The following is a 26,334-nucleotide window of genomic DNA, read 5'->3' as shown; positions in this document are numbered from 1 at the left end:
TTAAACGGTGAATTTATCCCTCGGAAAAATGAAGTCAAGTACCTGGGTCTACACCTTGATCAGAAGCTAACGTGGAAAGCGCACATAAAGGCAAAAAAACTACAGCTCAACATTAAAACAAATAAAATGAACTGGCTTATTGGCAAAAAATCCAAACTGTCTCTAGATAACAAACTAATCATATACAAAGTCATACTAAAACCCATATGGACATATGGTATAGAATTATGGGGATGCGCGAAACCAACCAACATCAAAATACTCCAGAACTATCAATCAAAAATTTTAAGAATAATGACAAATGCACCGTGGTACGTCTCCAACCAGACCCTACATGAGGACTTAAAAATACCATACATCAAGGAAGTAATACACTCTCAGGCCGCAAAATATAGAAACAGGAACACGAACCACAAAAATAAACTGATCAACCAGCTCATTAGTGATCAAACTGTACCTAGAAGGCTCAAGAGACAGTGGCCCGAAGACTTAGTTAAGTAACATAAGGTGAACCGGCACTGGCCGGCAACACCTACAGTGTCAATTGACTTATCACATTTACTAAATACTCGTAATATGTTGAGTAGATTGTAAATATACAGGAAATAAAAAAAAAAAAAATTTGAGAAAAAGAATTTAAAGTTATTGCATTTAGGCAGCTCTCTGCAAAGAGCTTCCTGATTACAGTAGGCTTTACCGAAATGAAAACAATTCGTTATATTGACCATTTGTATTATTGCGGCTCAGTAATGTACTGAAGTTTCTCTGCATACAAAGGCATGATATAAATTGGTATATCCGAACTTCATAGAGTGGAAGAACAACAAAAGCCGTTAATTAATTTTCTTCAAGAAACTACTCAGTAACTACCTAAAAGCAAGGGAAATAATGTCAGTATTATGCTGCATATTTTACATTACCTGAAATACACTGGAAGACGCGACGTTGTAACTGTGTATACGAGTACTTATGATGACTGAGATGTTATTTTACGGTCAGTGACGGCGGTTTGGGCTGAGGCTTAGGCCTTGTAATATAAAGCTAGTAAGCAAAAAGTCAGATTACTGGATGTGACTTACTAGCAGTAGATGCAGAGTAGTGACTCAGCTATAGTGGCAAATTTTCAGGTTAGACATAAGACGCGGAACGTAAGAAGACACAGAAGAACACAGGAAAAAGAAAACATTGTAATATTTGAAGGTTATCAGACTTTTCTCGGTTTAAATAAAGATGCTTGCCATCTTAAGTTTCCATGGTACGAAAATCTTCATTCATCTAGAAATTGTTTAGGTCCTTAATTTTCCACATTTAATTAAAAATGTTCTCCACAGATGAACCCGTAATAGTTTCTGATTGTATCTAGGAAGTGTAATTTCTCGACTAAATGAGAGACTATTATCAATGAAATTAACCGGCGTTTCCGGACTTCACGTGCTTAAAAACTGACGTGATAAAAATGCAGTCCATCACCTTCCTAATCCTGCAGATTTTGTGGTAGGTAAAGAAGACAGTCAGCGTACAGTTTTCTTATTGGTCGCGCTTAATCAAACGGGAGTATCATATATTTATTTCAGTCTGAAGTAAGTAGAAAATTAATTAATTTTGACAAACAAACAAACAAACAAATTCCGTGGCCTGTAGTCCGCAAGCGAACTATACCGACCGAGCGACCGACGCTTGTCGGCTAATTTAGTGCCAACTTTTGCGGATAGAGGGTGTTACGTGGTTAGAGCAACGGATCCCCACGGCCGTTAATCTCGTTTTTTAGGCCGGAGTCGCTACTTCCTTGAAATAGCTCCTCAATTATCAATAATTTTGACACCAAATGTAAAATATATAATTGCAAAACCATAACGAAGTGGTTGAAAGAAATTTACAAAGCGATAAAAGAAATACATTTTTAATGGGAACGGGAATGAAAACAGGAGCGGTGACTGTGATAAGTGTCCAAATTAAATTGATAATTGCCGAAGAAGACAAAGGTGATGACGATCAACTGATATATACTCATTAGCGAGTATCAACTGTAGTTAAAATAAATAAATATAAAATATATTATTACTTTGCCATAACACAGGTGTGCAACAGAGAAGAAAACTTCACTTTATACAACTGGTCGCCTTGCTCTATCGGCAACTTCTCCGACTCTTCTGTATGGCGGGTCAGTCTATCCACCCTGTACAGGAGTTCTGCATGCGAACTTTCAGAACACAGACTGAGTTCAAAGAAACAAGCCTGATCTGGAGTTCGTATTTATTTTCCTGGAGATCAAACGGCACGAGTACAACCGCACACGAAGAGGATGATCCTCAAGGCTTCTCGCTTCCGTCATATTGGAATAGAAGCATTGTAAACAGGAAAGGGAGAAAGAAATCGAATAACAAAAACGAATGCATGTTGCCAATTTATTTTCTGAGCATCATAAAGAAACTATAGGCTTGTGGAAGGCGGAAATAAGTAAATATAAAACAAATTATCGAATCCTCTGGTAAAGTATCCATCATAGAATACGACAGGCAGTATGGTGCTCAGAAAGTGTGTTGTTATGGGAACCAAAGGTTCATCAGAGAAACCTTGAAATCCAGCATTGGAATCTACAATCTAGTTCATGCTCTAGAACACTGCATACTTTACAGACAAGAAATTACTATGAAAAATTTTATGATGACCTAGTTGTACAGAATTTGTTTTGGTTCACATGTACGGAACAATGAGTGTACACTTCAGCGTGATTTCAGTACAGCTTTAACTAATTTGAAATTAATAGACTGTCGTAAATTCCATTTGAAGTCTTTTATCCTTCTAAGACAACGCTCTCTGGAATACATCTCATGAAAATTCATGACGTTCCTGCTTCTACTTACAAATGGAATTTTATAATGAGGGGAAAAGGTTTATAGTAGCTATGGAAATTTAAAAATTGCAGACCAGATAGTTTGCTTCGGTTCACAACGTTTTGAATTTGCATTACTTTCCACAAAAATTCGTATAATTTATTCTGATGTCATGCCATAAACTCTGAAGAGAAGAGAGGGGCGGTGCAACAGCATTAACTAGAATCTTTCTGAGTGCTCACAAATGTAACACAGACATCGAAACTGATTCAAAGTCTTCGTAATCATGTAAAACAATCTAATGTAAAAAAAACTGTTTAAATATTACATGTTGTAAAGATGCCTACTTCAAAATGCCTATAATATGCTGTGACGCATTACCTTACGTCCATCGCCGCGACAACCGCTGCAATCCGAACGGACACTTCCACGGCAACGAATACGTGGAAACCGGAGAGTTCCCGCAGCGACAAATCGTAGCAACGAATTGTCGTTGAGTAACGACGGATGAGAAGAAACATGTTACCGCTGTAATCTATAAGGAACGTTACCGAAGCAACGGATTGCGAACACGTGAGATCGAACCTTGGCGAGGGGTATCCTCTATTGAGTCCGCATAACCCCTATATAAGCAGAGTCTACGACACGTATCAGAGAATTGAGAATTGAGAATTGAAGTCTCAGAACTGAGACAGTAAAATATGGCCGAGAGTCCGAGTGGGCTCAGACCCGAGGAAGACTGCGCTGGCAAGGGCCAACAGCAAATAGAAAAGACAGACCCGTCCTCTCGTCGGAGAGGGCGCCCCAATAAACAAGACCGTAACGGTCAAGCAGCAATAAATATCTGGTCATGAGCCCCAGATGGGGCTCGACACCAAGACTTACTGACTGACTGACCGTCAGTCGCAATGTGACTTTGACTTTGACTGTATCAGAGAATTGAATCGAGTATTGAGACAGAAGCCAAGTGATACTACAACTGATAATAATTGTAAAGAGTGTAAGAGTCAGTATCCAATAAAGATTCGCTAAATCCGAGACCCATGTGAAGTTATTTGTCGCGTGACATACCCAACACGTGACAATACTTTACATTATATTCGTTTATAGATTGAAGATTCTGTCGGTAGTTCAGAGTAGATAGCCTCGAATACTACGGTAAATACTGAAGAATGTATTGTAAAGGACGCAGAAGGAAGCGATTGTGTGTAATTTGATACTTGGTATTTGAATGGAGAGTTTGCGAAAACCTCAAAGGAAAACTAAGTTCGGGTAGTTTGTGTCCCTGTGAGATTTGAGCGTGGAACCTCCAATGTTAGAAGCGTTTCTATAGGAACTACCTTGTCCGCTAGTTGAATCGAATGTAAAAGTAAAAGCTACTGATCATTTTCAATACGAACTAACCTTGATACTGAAAACAAATGATGTTATTTCATTCTGACTGTGACCTTCCCCCAATTAACTTCTACCCAGCTGACAGATTTTCATAAATTTTAGTACGTGCACCATGCCACTAGATCATTCGGTATTTACAGATTTTGATTTTCGACCATTAATTGTATCAAATGAATGAAGTCCATTCTAATTTCTTACACGGGGCAACATTAGTTCTTAGTATAGGGTCCACAAATTTTTTATTGCAACAGATCTTTGATAACTATGCAATATAATGCAAAATTTGGCGCCTGCTTAAAAGCTTCATTTAGTTCTCGGCTTGAAGACGATAACCAGCTAACTAATGAACTAATGTAGTAGGCATATAACATTTGGTATGAAGACAGGTGATAAATGTGCTTTCATAATCGGTATGGTGTAATGTCTAAATGCTTTGTGTTCACATGACAAGTGAACGACTTAACGTAAAAAACTGTGGCGTTATAAATTACACATATAATTGGATTACCAATTATTTTATTAATTCCTCAGCATAAGGCTTTTTCAGATTTAAACTGGAAATGGTCAAAAACAAACTCAACCAGAAATATACCCGACCTCGAAAATTTAAAACATTTTGGAAAAACACCCGCAATTATATTAAGACACGAAACTCGGCAGAAGAAAAATACTATGCTTCTAGGTAGATGAAATGTTTCCGACAAAGTTTGTTTATATATTTTAAAAAAGGTTTCCATTAGTGCCTAATCGCTTCTTTTCGTAAGCTGGCAAAGTAGCATCATAATGGTCACTATCCGGCTTATCACTGAACAACAGAGATACAATTCTTTCAATCACAACTTGACCTATTTTAACAACATTCTTTGTCTGAATAACTTGGTCTTCAGGTAGAGATGAAATATTTGGAGAAACTTTATAATCTTGACTAACAGCCCTTATTTCAATATTATCACCATGCTCCATTTTTTTTTAATTTATTTTCCTTTCTGTTAACATGCATTCTCAAATTATTCTAAATTATGTTAAATACTGTGAAATGCAAGCTGAAAACTGAAATATTTAATCAGAAGAGTAGTCCGTTACTAGGTCATGGATCACGAAATGCCACGTCAGCATAACAACACTTATGCAAGTAATAATAGAGAAATTGTAGGAAGCGGTGTTCTCTGTTGGTCCGTTCAGAAGCAATATCTTGAGAACTGAAAAGCAGCGAGTCGAGTAGAATTGGAGTTCGGAAGCAGTCAATCCGTGGTTAAGACAGTCGCCCCTGGAGGAGGCGCGGGAGGCGGAAGAACCTCACTGTTCTAAGCCGTTGCTTAGCAACACCGAGTTAGTTGTGACACAGACGCCAGCCGGCGAGAACATAAGACGCTGAGCACAGAAGCCGAGGTAGCTACGGCGTTGGAAGTCGTTATCAGGCACCAGGTGAAGACACAAGAGACAGGGTAGACATAATGCGTACTGTATTGAACTGTAGAGTAGGTGAATAAACGATAGCGTTAAACTTATTTGCAGTTACGATCTCTAAGTGTCCAATAAATCCAATTACAAATTCGAACCCCGTCTATAATCTCTCAACAAGTGACAAAATATTCGAAGTGAACAATTCCAATCCTCACCTACTGTTATCGGAGATAATCCCTCCATTAATCCACTTATATAAACGCATACGTACGTAACATCACGATTTCACTCAATATGTACGCTAGCAAAGTTTTAAATTTGTTTTCGGTAATTCACTGCCATCCTATTCTTTCAATGCGCAGTTGAACATCATTCCGAATGGTCCATATGCAGGAACCCTCAAAATAAACATTTCCCATCTCCAGCTGTAATTTCCACTGTCTATCCCGGTTTTAATCACTTTCTGCATAAGTTAAATTAGATTTCACTGAATAAATATAACATTGACAATGAATATTTATTTTGACAATAGTCGAGACTGCAATTCCACCGGGAGGCCAATCCTGTAACTACTTAACAGCTTTCTGTTGGGGACACCGTCTGGACATTCTACCTATCCTTTGGCTTCAGAGCACGCATATGTACCTGCCAGCCTCACACTATACAATGGAAAAGTTTCAGTAACATAAGTCTTTCCCAGAATTCAATGTTAATATAGTTCAAGCCCATAGGCTATGGTCATCACGTTATTGACAGAACCTCATGAATCTATCGATCTGGGTTACAATTTAGTTCTGGAGGGCTATTTAAACAGCTCCGAGCGTGATTGACCACGCAATGTTCCATTTAGTAATAAATTCCCTTCTGGTTGGCTAAGCAGAGGGGTTACTCTGAACGGAAAATGTCAGATAAAGTATTTTGGATTTGAGGTTCTCACAGAGGTATCTAAGAGGAGTTCTGTCTCCTGGGATATAACACCGTTTAGTCCAGTAATAGTCAGAAAAGGTTTCGGAGTAAAATGTCGTCTCCGTTTTCAGGATCTAACAATAAACCAAACAATAAATCAACATGAATAAGTTAGCTGCTTGCAAACTCTAACTGCAGTAAGCTGAGCTTCGCTTATTCTTCGACCCTAAGAATTGAGGGTGTATATTCCCCCGAAACGTCGGTTGACTTTGACCGGCTTACATGGTGCTATATCCCAGAAGATGGAACTCTTCACTGACTATTAAATAATTTTAAAATGATTATTTCTGTTAGTTATTATATGCAGAAGTAATAGAGCTCAGTAATTACTCTATTGTGGCGTATCGACCAATTGCTAGGCAACGCCTCAGTATTCACGATCCAGCGAACACGCAACAACAGGTGCTGTGTTCTCTAGGGACCAGGTAACGACGCGTTGCTAGGTAACACAACAAGACTCGAAAATAGTAGACGGTGTTTCCTATGGGGTCCGACCCGTAGCTATATAGCGATAGTCTGTTTGTAGCTAAGGAGGTTGGCCCGTGTGGAGGCGGGTTCGAATACCTTCAAAGTGACCCTGCGAGTCGTAGGAGGCGACGAAAATGGAAGTCTCAAATTTGAGACAGTAATTATATGGTCTCGAGTACCAAGGGTCTGCGACCCGAGAGAGACTGCGCTGGCAAGAACCAGCAGCATATACAAAAGACAGACCCGTCCTCTTGTCAAAGAGGACGCCAACAAAAAACAAGGCCGTAACTGTCAAACAGTAATAAAGATCTGGTCGCAAGCCCCAGATGGGTGCTTGCCAGGCTTCGGCGCGTGAGAATCCGTATATTTACTCGTAGTGTGTATAGGCTGTAGTCGTATTTTAATTTATTGGCTATAGTTTTTAAATTAAAGATTTTAAATTTGCTTGTCTCATGACTTGTCATAACGTTCATATTACTCACGAGCACGAGTAATGTGGACTCGCCTTTAGAATCATATGAAATTCATAAATGCATGCTGTGGTCAAGAAGTATGGTTTGTTTATGTCATTGCACGTGGCGTATATAGTAGCGTCTGTGCTTTAAAGAGGATGCGTAAACTTCCACATGAAACGCTTTTCGATATGGTGTACACGACTGCTCTTCAGGATTTTTTTTTATTTATCATTTATTAGCAATCTGAATTTACATTCTATGAGCTAATTTGCTGTCATGTACAATAATTATTCTATTGTACTAAGTTGGCTTGAAGAGCTGTAATCCATCGATTACACCTCAGTTTTCCTGGAGATCGTTTGGCCAAGTTCGTCTTAGTCTTCTGTGTTGTGTAGGTTGAAGGAGAGCTTCTATTGCGTTGTTGGGGTGAGATTCCAGTTTCTGATAATGTTTTTGGATTCTGTCTGTGATTACGGTTCTTACATATGGGATCTTGAGGTCGGTGTGAAGAGTTTGGTTTGACACGTACCAAGGTGCGTCAACTATGGCTCTAAGTATTTTGGATTGACTTCGCTGGATGATTTCTATGTTGGACCTGCTGGCGCATCCCCAGAGCTCAATGCCGTATGTCCATATGGGTTTAATTATTGTTTTGTAGATCAGTAGTTTATTATCTATTGTTAGGTGAGATTTCCGACCTATTAGCCAATTTATTTCCTTGAACTTAATTTCGATTTGTTTTCTCTTCTTCGCTATATGGTGTTTCCAGTTTAATGTTGAGTCCAGGTGTAGTCCTAAGTATTTTACTACATCCTGCTGTTGAATGTTAACATGATTTAGGTGTACTGAGGGGCAGTTACCTTTCCTGAGAGTAAAAGTCACACGCGCCGATTTGCTCTTCAGGAAATGTATTCAAAATACGTGTTCATTACGAACTTTAACTCTCAATTTTCATTAATCCTTTTAACAACACAACATTTGAAGAGGTTCGTCTCCTAGCATATAGCGCCTGTAATCAGTTCAAAATCGCCCTGAATTTAGGAGGAAATTCTCCCCTTCATCTTCATCAGAAACGTCGATTGGCTTGCAACAGACTGCATGGCGATATATATCAGAAGGTAAAATTATTCGTAAACACGGCTGTGATAAACTGAAATCCTAAATACGATATCTGTAAGCGGTGCGTTCTCTGTAATGTTTATTTGATGTGCCAAGCTGCAAGAAATGAGCATCAACATCAAATCCAAAACGAAAGCTTGAACACTCTGGGTACTCCGGCCTGGAGGACGCCATTCTATTCTCATTATTTAAATTTAGAATTGCTTCGCATCTCGCCGTTTATAGACCAGAACTGAGGTTTTCAATCATGTAGCACGTGTGTCTGGAAACTCTGTATGCAAATTGAATATCATGACCAAAACCGGATGTAGTCTCCGCATGTCGAATGCAGACGCAGAATTAGAAAGCCATACGGATATTTACAGTAACTGTAATCACAACTTCATGCATCACTGCATTAAAATTCGCAAACTGGAAATGTATGGGAATATAAAATAATACACGCTGATGCTCTTCACACAAAATTTCTAGCGCATCGGATCAGTAATATTTGTGTTTAAATTTCTCAAACTGCATCATTACTTTTCGTATATTTTGTAATCATTCTCTGGGTATATACTGTTTTATGAGCCGGGATAGCGCGGTTGGTATAGAGACTGGCTACGGGTTGCATGATCAAGGAGTCGGAGTTCGAGTCCCGGTGATGGCAAGGATTTTCACTTCTCCATATCGTCCAGACCGGCTTTGGGGCCCACTCAGCTCCATCCCCATATCCATTTTGTACCGGGGGACTTTTTCCCAGGGGGTATCTTCAAGGCGTAGTGCTTAATTAGTTAAGTACAGTAACAATTTTTTCCCCTTGGCACTACAGCCCCAGTGGACCTAGGGCTACCTCCATGAACTTCTCCGTTCACTTCGGTTTTTCTAGATCTTACACATTCGGTAGGACTCCTTGGGCGGATGATCAGCTCGTCGCAAGGCCTCTACCTGTATACAAACACAGAAAAATGCACACAAACATCCTGAGTGGGATTCGAACCCACGATCCCGGCTTCCGAGCGAGCGAAGACAGTGCACGCCTTAGACAGCTCGGCTACAGTGACCCGCCACAGGAACAACTTTACCATTATTTATTTATGGGTATCTCTATCTATGGAGAATATATCGAGCAAGTCAAAGTCAAAGTCATGTTGCAACTGACGGTCAGTCAGTCTGTCTGTCTTGGTGTCCAGCCCCAGCTGGGGCTCATGACCAGATGTTTTCTTCTTTGTGAAAGTTGCTGTCCTGTCTATTGGGGGCGCCCTCTCTGACGAGAGGTCGGGTCTGTCATTTATCAGTCATAGTTAGTCCATTGTCAGTATTTACATATATTTACAATTTAATTCTAGACTTAATTTCTACTTCTATATACTATATATATAAGGTCTCTGTCAGTCCAGCCTCAGTACAGCAGATTATGTCCTATTTCTAGATGTATTCGCTACCACGGCAGTCTATTCACTTGAACTTATATCGAGCTTGAAGAATGGTATGCGTATAAGTGAGGAGGGACTGGAATCAGGGGCTCTGAGCGAACCAATGGAAGGGCAGAAAGCGAGACTCAGTCTAAAGGTAATGTAAGTTCATGCTACGTTTTCTTTCTTGATGAACTTTGCATAAGGTAAAGGTGTGGAAAGGCCACGCCATAGCTCAAGCGGTTAGTCGCTGGCCTCCCGCCGCGGCGGCCCAGGTTCGATCCCGGGTCTGGTCAAGTGGGATTTGTGGTGGACAAAGTGGCGCTGGGGCAGGTTTTCTCTGAGTACTTCGGTTTCCCCTGCCAATCTTCATTCCACCAATGGCTCCACAATCACCCTCACCTATTATCTGGGGCTGGTACAATACGCCAGAAGTGGCCGCAGTACAAGGGGCTTAGTCCCACCCCACTAGCAGTAAAAAAAATGGACTGAAAATGCAGGTGGCCAAATATTTCGTCCTCTTTTTGCTGCCCTGAAGTGTTCAACCGGTTGGGCACACCCCACTGAGACTTGCCCGTCGGCTGGGTGGGCCGTGAGATTTCCAAAATTAGAACTTTCATTATTGTTTATTATAATATTACAGAAGTACAACGATAGAAACACAATGTTTACTTTCACTGTGATGGAACAGCAGTGTCTTGAGAATATGATCTGTGGGACGCAAGAGACAATGGCTGATCATCACTTACTACAAGATATTCTGAGGAAACATTTTAATATTGAATTTGATCTCGACATTTTTGGGATGACAGGAAAAAAAATTTTCCTTCTAAACAACACTAAGACAAACAGCAGGTAAGATGAACACTACATCAGAATTTGCACCTCTACTTTTACATGGCAAGCTGTTTAAGAGGAAGCAAGTGGAGACAACGATGTGGCTATCCACGTCTCTCTACATGGGTCTTCTCTAATTCAATAAAAGGTGTGACAGTAATACGGTTTAGATTTTTATAGTTTAAAGTCCATTTGGAATGACAATTATGCTAAAATCTGTTTGGATCCGATTACCAACTCTGTACATACAAGAAATACAGTGGAAGCAGTCACGACCATGAGAAGTCAGAGAGGAGGTTAGCAAGATAGGAAATTCGTGTCTTACTGAATTATAGCCTGACAGTCTTATCCCTAACACAGCTGTTATTCGTAGCACGCGGACCGGGACCAATGATCCGACTTATCCCCTTAGACACAGTAAACAGATATAAAGTAATTCCTCTGGGGCAGCATCATTTATACGTTGTTCGAACAGGGTCTACATCAAGGATTTAACGATTTACTAGTTCCTTGGAGCACAGGGAATTTGCAATTTCATTCTTTCCGTTTGTGTGTCCCCTTACTTTGATGTATATTTATTGCACAGAAAGTGTAATGTAAAAGTATCCGACTTACAGAATGGATTCTACACAAGGCGTAGGATTTACAAATTGTATTGCCGAAGAAGGTGACCACACTAAAGCACTGCAATATACCAAAGTGGCTTTTTATGTTATGAACTAAAAGTCATAGCTCAGTCGGTATAGCGATCAGCTACGGACTGGACGACCGTGAGTTCGAATCCTGGTGGGGGTAAGAGTTTTCTCTTCTCCATAGCGTCCAGACCGGCTCTGGGACCCACCCTCCATACTATCCAGTGGGTACCGGGCCGATTTCTCTGGGGGCAAATCGACTGGGGCGTGAAGCTGACCACTAACCTCAAACCCGTGCCGAGGTCACGAATAGTGGAGCTATACGTCCATTACCCCATACGTATTCACGGCATAGTGGTTAATTAATGAAACAGGGACAACTTTACCTTTTTCTTACTAAAGGTCACACGGAAATATTTACGTAAATTTTCTCTCCTTACTACGCGTACGATATTACATGATGCTCTCAAGTGCAGTACGCTTCTTTACAAATCTACTGCTCTTCATGTAGAACTTCATATAAATCAGAATACGGTAGCGTGATAATAACCATATAAGGTTAATCACTGCTTATAAATCATGTTCCCACCTATAACAGCTAGTAATAGCCCTTAAGTTGCTTACGCAGTTTCGAGGCTATGTAGCTCTACAGCTCCGAATGTCTCCATGTTTGAAATAATATTCCAGCAGTTCTGTTATGTAACCGAGGAAAACTAATACAATTATCAGGCAGCATAGTCGGCTTCCAAGTCGATAATCGAATACGGATGCGAATCGAGAATGCCAACTAAAGTTGTCACTGTACTTAATTCAGTAGGACGCCAAGGGGACATATCGTGCCGTGGAGACGTAGCGATATAGCTTCACACATACATAATCTCAGCACCAGATAGAGGTGAGTGGTCAGCTTCATGTCATAACCTCTTTCCTCCACCAGCACCCCCCCCCCCAGTTCTTATTGGATATAAGGCTGGGTATGTCCCAGAACCGGTCTTCTAATCGTGAAGAAGAGAAATATTATTTGGCCCCACTGAATCCAGACTCTGCCCTGTAACTACAGGTCTACCAACTAACTTTTCCCTGTAAGGGTGGCTATGAGATTGGCGTCTGTCATGCTTTAGGCGTACGCCAAAAGGGAAAATATAGATAGTGCACACGTATTAAAGATAAGCAGCGCCAAGCAAACAGGGAGCCTACACAGAATAATACCTGAACAGTGCTGAAAACAAGTAGCCGCTGCAGCACAATGGACATAGGGCGGGTACCCCTGAGAATTTTAAAGAAATTTATAAATTTGAACTGAAGATTTTAAAAGTGCCAGTTTTTGAAAATCAAATTTACATGTGTAGATTAACAAAGATTTTGTACATATCTGACAGATATCAGAGGGGAGGATTCTGATATATCGAAACCTGTTAGCAACGGAGAAGTGAACAATTGGGAAGACTGGTGTTTTTTAAATTTTAAACTACGTGAGAGTATACACCTGATGATGGCCATTTACGGCCGAAGAGAGAAGAGAGGAAGACGAAAGAACTACAATAAATTGTTGCACTTAGGACGGAGTTTGTGTCATATATTGTGTAGAGTGTAACAGGATGCTTAAATATAATATATATAAAGGAAAGTATAATTTAGTAAATACTTCTCAGAAAGTGTATTGCGGTTTCGAACCATTTGTTACAGGTCTTTGATGTCTACAGTGAAACACGAAGAGCAAATTTAATTTTTATATGTCTTGGTCAAGTCTGAACTTGCCTTTACATGACGCTCAAATCACACTTTATCAAAAGTGGTCAGTGTCCTGGTCACATTCAACCCGCTTATTTTTTTATTTGGAACAACGTTTCGGAAAGCGGCATCTATCTCCATTTTCAGGTAAACCCATACTCTGTTGGACCCAATCGATAGAGCTGGTCCTTATCTCCGGAAGCCAGTAACACGAGGCACGGCAGACAAACGAAGAAAGACTGAAGACGACTGCAGGAGTTAAAGTGAAAAGTATATATTCAGACAAATCCATGGGAACTTATGCAATATGGTCGTACATAGTATCAGGACCAAAGTCCGTTCTCATCTGAAATTTCGTTTGAAACAAAAGTTAGAAAAACGGATAATGTCAAGATATCTGATTACGCTATGAATACACCATCGTCACAAAGTTTCATATCTCATAATTTTATCAGTTATACCATAAACGACTTACAAAACAATTACTTGTGGCAGGCAGATGAAATTCATAAGATACAGAAATTTTATTTAAAATACTGCGAATATTTAACGAAATTCAAGGGAATTATTTCACGAGTTTAGGCAATGTTTGTAGCACGCATCATAACATTCATACTCTCGAAGTCAAGAGAGAAATATTTGTCAAAAATTGCCTTTATTTTACGTTTGTTGTAAGCAACACATTCTTATTCAAACATCAGCTAAATAATTTCCTTCACTTACATGAGCTTTATGGAAAAGATAATAGATTTAGTATGATTCAGTATAGATAATTATTCAAGATTTAAATACCATCTTTGGCGAATGACAAATTAAGAAAACTGTTGGAGTAAAGGAGATAAAGATGTTTCAGAGAGACGTTCCTTACATAATTTAAATGGGTTGGATTACATGTTTAATGGCACAAGAAGAAATAAACCTTGGAGCCAATGTTTCAGCTACAAACCTTGTATCTTCAATAAATGAAAGTGAAGGTCACTGAGATATACAAAATCGCTTAGTGCGCAACTGCAAAGAATGTATATTCCAAACTGGAGACATCTCTGAAGTTCTGCTATCTATGTCGTACTTAAAATCATACGATATGAGAGGTCTGTATTACAAATAACTAAGAGAACTTACTTGTTCAAACATTTACACGATGGCGCTCTTCTAACTCTCTCTAATTTTATTCGACAGGTACCTGCCTTCGAATCGCGGTTGGGTTATCTGTTATCCTGCTTTTCCCGTTGCTTTATTCAGCCTTGGCTAACAAATGCCTGGACAGTGCCAAGAGTCGCGTCTGTCTTGTTGGCTTGTAACTTCCGGAATTCGAAGAATGACGACAGAAACAATAATAATAAACCGAACAACTATTTTGTACGTAGTTTGAGGTAGTTGTTAGGACTGTTTATTTAAAGATGAATTTATATTCAGGTTTTCTCACAAGTAAATTATATCACAAAATCTAAAAATTATTAAATGACAGGACTGATACTTTGCAATCCATTCTTAAAATTAAAGTTCTGTTGCGTTCATATATATATATATATATTGTCACGTATTTAGGGCCGTGAATTACGGTAACGGGTTCTGGGTTGGATTTACGAGTATTAAAGCTTTCTTTTATAACCACTCTTAATCACCAGCAATTTACAATAACTCACAACACGTCTTCTAAGTCTGCTTTCATTAGTCGTTGCTTGGTTACGGGTCTCAGCAATGGCTATTCGTCTGCAAAGTTTTCACTATCCGTTTCCTGGCAACGGATTTTAACACAGGAACCATGACTGTCACACTCCAGATATCACTCTACTACAGCACACATAAAGNTATATATATATATATATTGTCACGTATTTAGGGCCGTGAATTACGGTAACGGGTTCTGGGTTGGATTTACGAGTATTAAAGCTTTCTTTTATAACCACTCTTAATCACCAGCAATTTACAATAACTCACAACACGTCTTCTAAGTCTGCTTTCATTAGTCGTTGCTTGGTTACGGGTCTCAGCAATGGCTATTCGTCTGCAAAGTTTTCACTATCCGTTTCCTGGCAACGGATTTTAACACAGGAACCATGACTGTCACACTCCAGATATCACTCTTCTAATCACACGCTAAGTCTTCACTGGCCGACTTCTAATTCTTCTTCAACTACGAACTTCGAGTGGCTGTCTCTTACCGACAACTGCCTGAATTGAGTCTCATTCTTCTGTTCCGACCGACGGTGAATCTTATATTCTCTCGGCACGGACCACACGCATAAAACATAACTCTGCTATTGTTGCTTGCGTATCTGTTGGAATTCCCACGTGACAGCTAGCAAGGCAGTACATTGGCGCGCTTACTGCTGCCTAGTAACGGTTGCAGCACGGACACAAAGAGAATACTGCTGTTCTTGTTGTTTGTTCGTCTGAACATGTTCAATGAGTCGTTGCCTAGTAACGGGTTTTTTTCTGGCTCCATGGCCAGAAAATGCTTTGAACAAATCCGTTAGAATATAATATTTCAATTTTCAGACAGATAATAGCTGAGTGGTTGGCATGTCTGGACGAGAAGTATTTGTGTACAGAAAAAGAAATTAGACTTACAGGAAGTAATTATGCCTGTGGCAAAACTGTATCGGGTCCATGGAATGTGGTTGTGGGAATTCTCTGACACCAGTGGTTATAAACCAGCCCACGCCGTAATAATACAGTAGTCATCAGCTCCCACCCCCACCCCCACCTCCGGTCCACTGGCTTTGCTACATGATTGGCATGAAAAATATGCTGTAGGGGCGGATCGAAAATCATTACCTTGGCAGTATCAAGACCAGATTGTTTGCCTTTTAGCTTCCCACAACACAATCACAAATCTAATCGAGTATGTGTGGGGTTCCCTTAATGAAGTATTGACCAATTCGGAGGCATAGTCATAGATGGGAGGATATTACTAAAATCGATATTTTTATAAATACAGCTCCAGTTTTTATTTACTTTATGCTCAGTTTGCATTGTGACGTTTCCATTAGCTCAGTATAAATAACGTCGTAAGACAGGATAATAATAAAACATATTAAATTCGTAATTGTGTGTAATGATGCGGCCGTATCTTACTATCATGATTATCCCGGAATTCATCTGGAGGGACTGAGGAATATCACGAAAACCCTCAGTCAGGAAAGTATGACACTGGAACTGAATTTGAACCTTGGACTTTCTGAATTCAAAGCAGGAATGCTAGCCGATTTTTCTGTACATTATGAGTATATGGACTATATTTCACTAGTTCAAGACAGGGTTCAATCTTAGGATTTTGTGAGTACGGTGATGGACTATCGAGTTCCATAAAAGGAGAGTCTATCACGACCAGCCGAGTAACAACCGAGATTTCAAGCGTGATCTTTGTATCTTGTAGAAGGTTATTTCTTTAAGGCATTAATGGGTTCCGAATTCAATAGCTAACTCAATCGAGCAGAGTTCTTCCTGAGAATCTAATAGTTGTTCACCCTTCAAGAAAATACAAGCATTTTATAGAATCAGAAATTTCAGTATAGTACGGCACACACAGAGTCTTCAAATCACACGCTAATTCTTCTATTCACAGGCTGACTTTCAAGTCTCAACTGAACTCGTTACCAACTCTTCTCAATCATCTTCGACTGCCGTCTTAAGAGAATCCCTCAGTTCTCATTCTACCAAGTCCAAGTCCAAGTCATATTGCGACTGACGGTCCGTCAGTCTGTCTGTCTTGGTGTCGAGCCCCACGGTCTTGTTTTTGTGGGGCGCCTTCTCTGACGAGAGGACGGGTCTGCCTTTTGTATATGCTGCTGGCCCTTGCCAGTGCAGTCTCTCTCGGGTCTAAGTCCCTTGGGACTCGAGACCATATTTTGCTGTCTCAGATCTGAGGCTTTCTTTTCGTCGTCTCTTACAACTCCGGCCTTGGATCCTTGTTATATATCCTCGGGTCGGATCCAAAAGAAAACACCGTTTCCATTGTTATAACTCAACAATACTTCGATTGTCATGTATTCCTTGCCGCGGGAACCTGTTTACCGGATCGTTGCCTAGCATTGAACGTCTACTCTAACTGCACTATTCCCTATTTAAGGTGTCATGTTACAATATTACCCTCCCGCCTACATCTGGGTCTTCCTAGTGATCCGTTTTCTTCTGGGTTCACCACCAAAATCCTACATGCATTCTTCTTCTCTCCAACGAGTGCTACATGCCCTGATGATCTCATCTTACTCGATTTCATCATTTTAATAATATGTGGAAAAGAATAAAATTATGAAGCTGCTCCTAATGCATTTCCCTCCGTCTTCCTTACATTTTATTCTGGATAGGTCCAAATATACTTTTCAGCATCCTGTTCTCAAACGTCCTCAGTCTATGTCCTCCCCATAATATGAGAGTTCAAGTTTCACATGCACACAGAACTACAGAAAAAAGTATAGTTTTTATATTTTAACCTTCGCGTTTTTAGACGGCAGACTAGAAGGAAAGGGATTATGAAGTGAACGGTGACAAGCGATCCCCGAATTTGTTCTGCTCCTAATTTCTGCATGACTAAAATATTGATTTTTCAATGTTGTTCCAAAATACTTGAATTTTGACACATTTTGAAAGGCTGTATTATAATAATTTAAGACGTAAATCACCTGTCATGTTCATTTGTATTTGGAATCTGTACTAGTGCAACTTGCATACAAAATTATATCAATGTTCAATTATTAATGGGCAAGCACAACCGAAAGGGTTCTGTGGATGGAGTATAACACGGGAGAGTAGAATTTTTCTAAATTTATGGTTCTCACGAGGATTGTCTCACAGACTGAAACGTCTGAAGTAAAGTTAAAGTCACAAATTCTCCCCATAACTTCTGGTTACTTCTCCCCGACGAAGCTTCTAATAACTTAATCGTTCCTGATAAAACTGGGTATCGTGTTGGTGTCATGGAAGGCCATTCCACGCCGTGCTTCTTAATTCTCTGCCACCATTAATTACAACACAGTAATCTTGTAACTACCGAAGTGAAACGGAGAGTTTCATGGAGGTAGGCCTAGGCCCAAATGAGGGCTGTAGCGACAATGAAAAAAAAAAACTTTGCAACTTTTTAGGTCGTGATCAGAAACCCACAGCGTCCTGTGGGACGTGTAGCCGAGATAAAGTAACAGACGACAAAGGTATACAACATACTGCCATGGAGTGGTAGGTGATACTGATAATTCGTGTTCGACAAGTACCGGCTTCCACTGTCTAGAAGAACGCTGATTACTGTTAAGGCTTCAGTACTCTATGTCACAAAGTCCTCAAGTTAAGTAAAGAAATAAAAACTTTACGAATCGACGTCCTTGAGAAAGAAATAGTCGCACATCTGGAACAGAAATTTCCCCGTTTTATGGAACCCGGAGGTTCACTATCTCATTCATACAGTTGGCCGTGCCATAGCTCAGGCGGTTAGTCGCCGGCTTCCCATCGCGTCGGTCCGGGTTTAAACCCAGTTCAAGTCATGATGGATTTGTGGTGGATGAAGTGGCACTAGGGCAGGTTTTCTGGGAGTACTTCGGTTTCCCCTGCCAATTTTCATTCCACTGATTGCTACACACTCATCATCTATCATCCAGGGCTTGTATAATAGGCCTGTTAGTGGCCGACGTACCAAGTGGACTCATATCACCCCACCTGAATAAACCAAAAAGAATTCTTATAGTTCCGCCCCTGGCCCATACCCTGCGCAGAATGAATAGTGTTTACATCCTAATATTCTGTTTCTTAAGACGAACTTTAATAATATCCTCCAATCTATGTATTATGTCCTCCGAGTGGGCTTCTTCTTTCAGGTTTTCCAATTAACATTTTGTGTGGGTCTCTCGTTTGTTCAATACGTACTGCATACAAAAGAACATGCCCAAAATGGCACCGAGATTATTAGCAAAGATGTAACGTCGTAAGCTTTCTTTTTTCGGTAGGCCTGTTTTTCTAATCTCAGTCGGGTTACTGGCTGTAATAAGTAAAGTTTGCCGTGATTTGCCTCAGACTCTTCAGACGAATATCATGAACGCACTTTAAATGAACACAACTGCTGTCTCATATACCAACTATTCATCATTATTCATCATTATCTTGGGAAAGTAAAGTTGTCCCTGAGCGTAATTAAACAGAACACGATGACACTGTACTGAGGACTGGACGTATAGCTCCAAGCGTTATTAACTCGAGAACTTGATGGAAGCTTCTGACCACTTCGCTTTACCTTCCATGAAGTAAGCCCCCTTCGACGCTTTGCACAAGTTACTGACAGAGATGCTAAATAACCCCACATAAATAGAAGGATCCCATGGAACTCATCAGAAACAGTGCCATTATGTAATTTAAATATCTACTTATCTATGGCTCTACAGCCCTTTGTTGGGCCTTGGCGGCTTTTCAAGTTTATTGTTCTTTTATACAGTCACTGGGTCTCCATAGGCGGGGGATCAGCCCGTCGCAAGGCCGCTACCTACACACAGGACAGTACACACACAAAATAAACGAAAACAAACATCCATGTCCAAAGTGGGATTCGAACCCACGATCCTAGGGGTTTAAGCGGACGAAGATAGACCGCGCGGCCCATCTGATGGCAACTTCCGTCCGACACCCTCCATTTTCGTTTTAAGTCACTGATATTTTAAAACTATTCTCTCATATGCAAAATCATAACTGACGTGTTACAGTCTGAAGGCCGGAGTTTAGGAGCACTGGAACAACATACATTCGCCAAAATACGTAGAACTCCCCTGGCCCTCAAGGCTAGATATCACGACGGACTAAGCATGAAAGTGACCACCCGCTGCATCGTACTGCTGTCTCTCCACAGGGCTGATCCTGAAGCACAGGAACAATTTCTCTTTTATCCCTTGTCATTTGACACTAAACAGCATCTCCATAAAACTGCTACGTCCACACTACCTTATCCTTTACACATATTTTGTAATTATGGTTGCGAGAATTAATCTTAGTTAGTTATTTAGAGAGGGTGGATTTCCCAATGCACCGCGACCAGTTTCATCTATTGTGCTTTCCTCTATGATATTCTACCAGTCTCTATACCCTACCGATAAATGGTGCGTACCATCAGTTCCGCCGAGCAAGCGAGTTCGGCCACTTGCTTAGCGGTATCTATAATGCTTCCCCCATCTATCAGAGGCCTTAGAGACTATTATTGGGCGGGAAACGTCCTGGAATTTGGCTCAGTGATTCCGTTTGGGGATATGAGGTTCTTTTACGTGCCGTAAAGTTACGACACGGGACCCACAGCTTAAAGTCCCTCCCGGAGGACTTGTTCCCTGAATTTTTCCGCCTTTAAAAATTCGACGACCTCCGCCGGGTATTTGAACCCGCGTACCACGAGTCATGAGGTGGGAACGTTACCTCTAGACTACGGAGGCCGCTGAGAATTGATCTTAATCGTATACGCAACATACAGATCTTTAAGTTCTTAAAACATAAGCATAATCGGCATAGCGACTGGGCTTCGTGCTAATGTGGTCCGATTCCTCTCATGTACCGCATCCAGACCGGCATAGCCTGCTGCCCAATGAGTATGGAGTGCTGTAAGTCTGACCATTCGCCTCCACCAAACTTTGAAGTGAATAATGCGTGAATTTTATTTCTAACTCCCAGATGGGTCTTCGGGTGTAGTGCTAAATTGAGCACAGTGACAAATTTATCTTTGCCAGATTAGTAATCGCGTCATTTTTAATCAGAGCCACAAAACAACTGTTGAGGTTAGAAATGTCTGCAGTTACAGCCCTACTTATTCATGCGTTCTGGTGCGGTTTCCAAGTGCAGAAACAGCTTTACCTGTTACTACCGAGAATTTTGTGTAATAGTAATGAACAACTATTGCTTCAAAATATTCTGTCGCAATAAATAAAGGAAGAAAGGCATAAGAGAGGAAGCCATTATAAAACACAGATTTGACCTCAGAATCCACGAAAACCAGAGAAAGACTAGTCTTCAGTTAATATGCATGACACCCAGAAGTAAGCATTATAATTCCTTCTTTGAAGCTCTTGTTTCCACATATTATGCACTGCATGCAATATGAACTTCTATAATGCCTAAGGATGTATAAGTAAGGGTACATGGAAGAAGTGTTGGAGAAACATTACAGTATTATAGAAGTTACGTAATTCCTTCTCTGTGATAGGAGTTCTTTCTCGTTACTGTCAAGGAAGAGTCTTATTAATATTCTTATAAGCCTGAAGCCTTAACACTCAAAGACGGAAACCTTTCTGCATTCGGTCTATAAGCTTATATACGCACATACACTCACAAGTGCGCGCGCACATACAAGTACGCATAAATATTTTCGGATTGTGTGGTTTATATATATAAAAAAGAACCGTGTTACCTTTCCGAATATTATAAAAGTTGTTCATATGCTTAACTGTAGCCGAGCGGTCTAAGGCATGCACTGTCTTCGCTCGCTTGGAAACCGGGATCGTAGGTTCGAATCCCACTTAGGGCATGGATGTTTGTGTGCGTTTTTCTGTATTTGTGTACAGGTAGAGGCCTTGCGACGAGCTGATCACCCGCCCATGGAGTCCTACCGAATGTGTAAGACGTAGAAAAACCGAAGAGAACGGAGAAGTTCATGGAGGTAGGCCTAGGCCCACTGGGGCTGTAATGCCAAGGAGAAAAAAAAATGCTTAACTAATTAAGCACTAGGCCATGAAGACGTAGAGAGAAGTGGATGTATAGATCCACGTTTTATTGATCTCGGCACTGGTTGGAGGTGAGTGGTCAGCTTCAAGCCCCGACCGCTTTACTTCCGGGGAAAGAGCCCCCGGTAACAATTGGAGAGGAGGTTCGGTGGACCTCAGAGCTTGTTTGGACAACGTGGAGAAAAGATAATTCTTGGACACAGCAGTAACTTACATAAATCGAGATATTTATATTAGTATTTCATAAATAGCAACGTTCAATATCACGGTCTCCTGGTTCTGACGCCGCATACGACGGGGAAAGTTCGACGTTTCGCAGGAATTAATTCCTTCCATATTCATGACAGAAGCGTTAGCCAAGCAAGAAAACAGAACAAACAGGCAGTAATCTGAGCCGCCAGCTTCTGTTTTTGTTTTCTGCTTGGTTTGTCTTCAATCATGAAGATGGAAGCGAGATATTCCTTAGAAACGCCGAGTTCTCTTCGACTAACATGACATTATGGCCGAAAAGACCAATCTTTATAGTCACAACTGTGAGAGCATCAAATCCGAGAGTTACGGTAAATTTGTCCCATATTTTATCATGGTGAAACACCAGTACTCAGCTGCAGCTGTGAGATATGGATAAAATCTGTTAAAAAGTTGGAGAACAGGTAATCGAGTAAAAATTCTTTCCTACGTAAACAATAAGATATATCCTATTCATAGTCATGTTATATTATTTCTTACTGTGTAACCATTCAAATGGCCGCGCCACAGCTCAAGCGGTTAGTCGCTGGCTTCCCACCGCGGCGGCCCGGGTTCGATCCCGGGTCTGGTCAAGTGGGATTTGTGGTGGACAAAGTGGCGCTGGAGCAGGTTTTCTCCGGGTACTTCGGTTTCCCCTGTCAATCTTCATTCCACCAATTGCTCCACAATCACCCTCACCTATCATCTGGGGCTGGTACAATAGGCCAGAAGGGGCTGCAGTATAAGGGACTTAGTCCCACCCCACTAGCAATAAAAAGAACCATTCAAATATACAAACACATATCAACATTTTCGTACACACACCAAAACCCAGAAGAATACAATGCCCATCTTCAAGGCCATAAAACCCACTAATCTCATGTAAGTGACTACACTGAACGACTGCATAATATAATGAGACTGCTGCTCTTGAAATAAATAAAGACGATTATTAGTTGTAATTTTACGGTATCGTTTGAATTAAGTTATAATGCCCGTTATTCTTAACTGCTTGTTAATCCGTAACCTCATCTGGCCTCGCCTTCACTAATCACCGGATTTGAGGGAATCATGGATGGGTGAAAGGCTGCTATTCTACGGATGAATAAGTATCATACGTAAGGGCTTTCAGAGAATTTCAACAAGAAAATTCATTATGAAAATAAATGGAAAGAGGGGGTTGAGAGTGAACGGGTACATTATGCTTGAAAAATAATTTAGAGTTTTAGTAAATTTGTGAGATCCCTTTTCTATGCTGATTTTATTGTTTACGGATTTAGGTTCGGTTTAACATCAAAGTTCTACAGTAGGATCAAACACATATGTACTTCATATCATGTAATGGGTGTAACGCATTAAAAATATAAATTTAACTGACATAAATTATTATGTAGCTGTGTTTGTTCAAGGATGTAAAGGCAAGTCGTGACTTCGTCTCTCCGCCAGGAAAGTAGTTCCAAAATTTCTATATTCTAAAATGTATAATTCAGAATTATACATGCATATCGTCGTTCTTAAAAATGCAGTACTGAAATACTTCTTCCTTAATAATATTGTAATCAATTTAGAACAATACGCGTGTCTTTAAAACAAGTAAAACTTCAATTTTTACAGCATCCAAGAGATTCCATTAGACAATTAAAAGTTTCTGTGATGGATCTGTTTTGTTCTACTATTCAGAAATGTATTTTTACGTATCCTGTTATGAATGGCTTCATAATTTTAAAATTTCGTGCAACTTTACTTTAAATATATCTATATTATATGATTCTGAAATTATGTTACGCCATAGTACTCCATTCCATTTTTAGAAATTCAACTTGCTCCGACATATATGCAACTAAGCAAAGAAAGGGCTTTTAATGCGAAATGTAGATAGACAAAATATTTTAGGCGGAACAGCCTAGCAAGACTTTACAACAAACTTTTGGAACACATTTCTGAGTACTCTAATTACGTGAAATATTCAAGTAGTCATCCATATTTGTGCACAGTAACCATCATATGCACCCAACAGTTATAATTGCTTGAGGAAAGAAATACATATAAGGCTTTGGTGGGGAAACAAGAAGGAAAAGAGACCACAAGGAAGACTTAAGCGCAGGTTGGAGAATAATATTAAAATGGATTTTAGAGAAGTAGGATGGAGTGGTTTGGTCTGAATTCATCTGGCTCAGGATAGCGACAAGTGGAAGACTCTTCTGAACACGGTAATAAACTTTCGGATTCCATAAAATTTTTGGAAATTCTTGAATAGCTGAGCGACTGGCGGCTTCTCAAGAAGGACTCAGCTCCATGGAATGTCAGTATTTACAACTGTTTACAACAGCATGTGGCTATCTACCATGACTACCGTATCTGACTCCTTGAAATAACGTCCTTTTTTAGAAACTAACAGTCGCTCAGCTATTCAATAAATTCCCTCCAATTTATGGAATCGAAAAGTTAATTATAGTCTTTCTTAAAGCTAGCCATTATAACATACCCAGCCGGATTAATCCATCCCACGCCATTCAGACCTATTTTTTGATTAATTTTATTATTATTCTCCCTTCTCTGCCTAGGTCTTCGAAAACGCCTCTTCCTGTTAGCACTTCCTGCCAACATTTTGTATGAATTTATAATTTATATCATGCATGCCACACGTCCCGCCCATCTTATCCTCCTTCATTTAATCATCCTAATAATATTTTGTGAAACTTTAAAATTCTGGAGCTCCTAGTTATGGAATTTTTTCTAGTTGCCCACCATTCCTTACCTCGGCTCCCTGTTCCCTAACACCATCCTTCGCTGTTTTCCCTTTATTACGAGAGACCAAGTTTCACGTCCATACACAATTGCATGCAAAAATGCAATTTACATATTTCAATATTATAGTGGTTGAGAGCTGGCATACGCAGCTGTTAATGCCAAGAACTTGAGCAGTATGATCAATAACACCGACCTCTAGGAATACAGCTTGATCTTCAAGGACAATTAATTACAATTCCTAATTAAAGAACATGCAAACAATTACCACTGCAGGTGGTGCTCCTTTTTCATTATGACGTCAATGTATCTCTTCCTCCCTGGCGCCGTGGAGCCATCTCATAGAAACATCACGTATAATGGAGGATGAACAATGAAAACGAAAAGAGAAAGTATTTAGCAGGAGATATAATGATATGTCCCTTCTAATACTCAACGATGTGTCCATACAATGTTCCTGCCCATCACTACACGCCTCCTTGCTCAGTATGAAACACGCAAGTAAAATGAAATATCGCCGATTTCAAATGGGGTGGCACACCCTCAGCAAAATCAACTGCCTTCAAAACAACACGCTTTCGGTATATTAGGGAGCAGCATTGAACATATTCATTGGGAAATTAAATGTGCAAATTAAATACATTTAGGCATGTAATGGGTCTATTTTTAGGCATTTTTTATGGCACGTGAATAACTGAATCACGGAATATATTTCATATTTCATTAAAAACAAATCGCAATTACTTAAATTTATATGAAAAATCAGCACCTGATTCGAATCTGTCTTGTCAGCACACATGAAGTACGGCTACTCATAACGATATGATCGTGGAATAATCACAAATTTCCGTAATATTTCAAGTCTCTCTAAGCGAAGTATCTAATCTGTTTACGAACTTAACTTTGCCACGCGATCTTTAACAGAATCACATTTCACCATCGGCAAAAATATCATTGCCATTTTAACTCGTGTATTTGATACAAATATATAAGAATGCATTTCATTCCTATACCTCAGCCACAAAAACTGTATGATTTATGGGAATCCTAATAAAACGACTGTGTTATTCCTGTTGAAGCACGCGACAGGCGGAAACTAAACACTCTTCGCGCACACGCACTCCGAAGTAACACAACTCGCTATGAAGTTCTGTGTAACGCCACTTTGAAATTCTCTGCAAAGCCAGTGGATATGAAGTCCTTTCCCTTGTTTTATTGCGGGAAGCAACTACCGCTACCTGCGGGAACGCAACGGTGACTGACCACGCTTTACTCACTCACTTACTCCACAGTGCGATGGAACGAGACAGAGAGCGAGAACCCCCCTCGTGTAGAGCCGCAGACCCCTCCCAGAAACAGGGCATGTGCTGCAGAGGAACAGTCGAATGCTCCTTTACCGCGCTTACCAAAGGCTGGGACTCAAGTGGCTTCTTGCTTACCTG

At 40.3% G+C, this 26,334-nt stretch overlaps 1 protein-coding gene across 3 annotated transcripts in view; it reads right to left on the bottom strand.

Moving 5' to 3' along the window:
* LOC111867576 overlaps positions 1-26,134 on the bottom strand; it is a 453,586-nt gene extending 427,452 nt beyond the window's left edge. For all 3 annotated transcript variants that reach the window (XR_004513358.1, XR_004513359.1, XM_033752722.1), the window contains exon 1: positions 25,161-26,134. The gene's annotated coding sequence lies outside the window, so the exon portion shown is untranslated. The remainder of the gene's footprint in view (positions 1-25,160) is intronic.
* Between the last annotated feature and the right edge of the window lie 200 nt (positions 26,135-26,334).

Source organism: Cryptotermes secundus, unplaced genomic scaffold (assembly GCF_002891405.2).
Source record: "Cryptotermes secundus unplaced genomic scaffold, Csec_1.0 scaffold480, whole genome shotgun sequence".
Taxonomy (NCBI): domain Eukaryota; kingdom Metazoa; phylum Arthropoda; class Insecta; order Blattodea; family Kalotermitidae; genus Cryptotermes; species Cryptotermes secundus.
The sequence above is the reverse complement of the archived record's forward strand: the minus strand, read 5'-3'. Positions and strand labels throughout refer to the sequence as shown.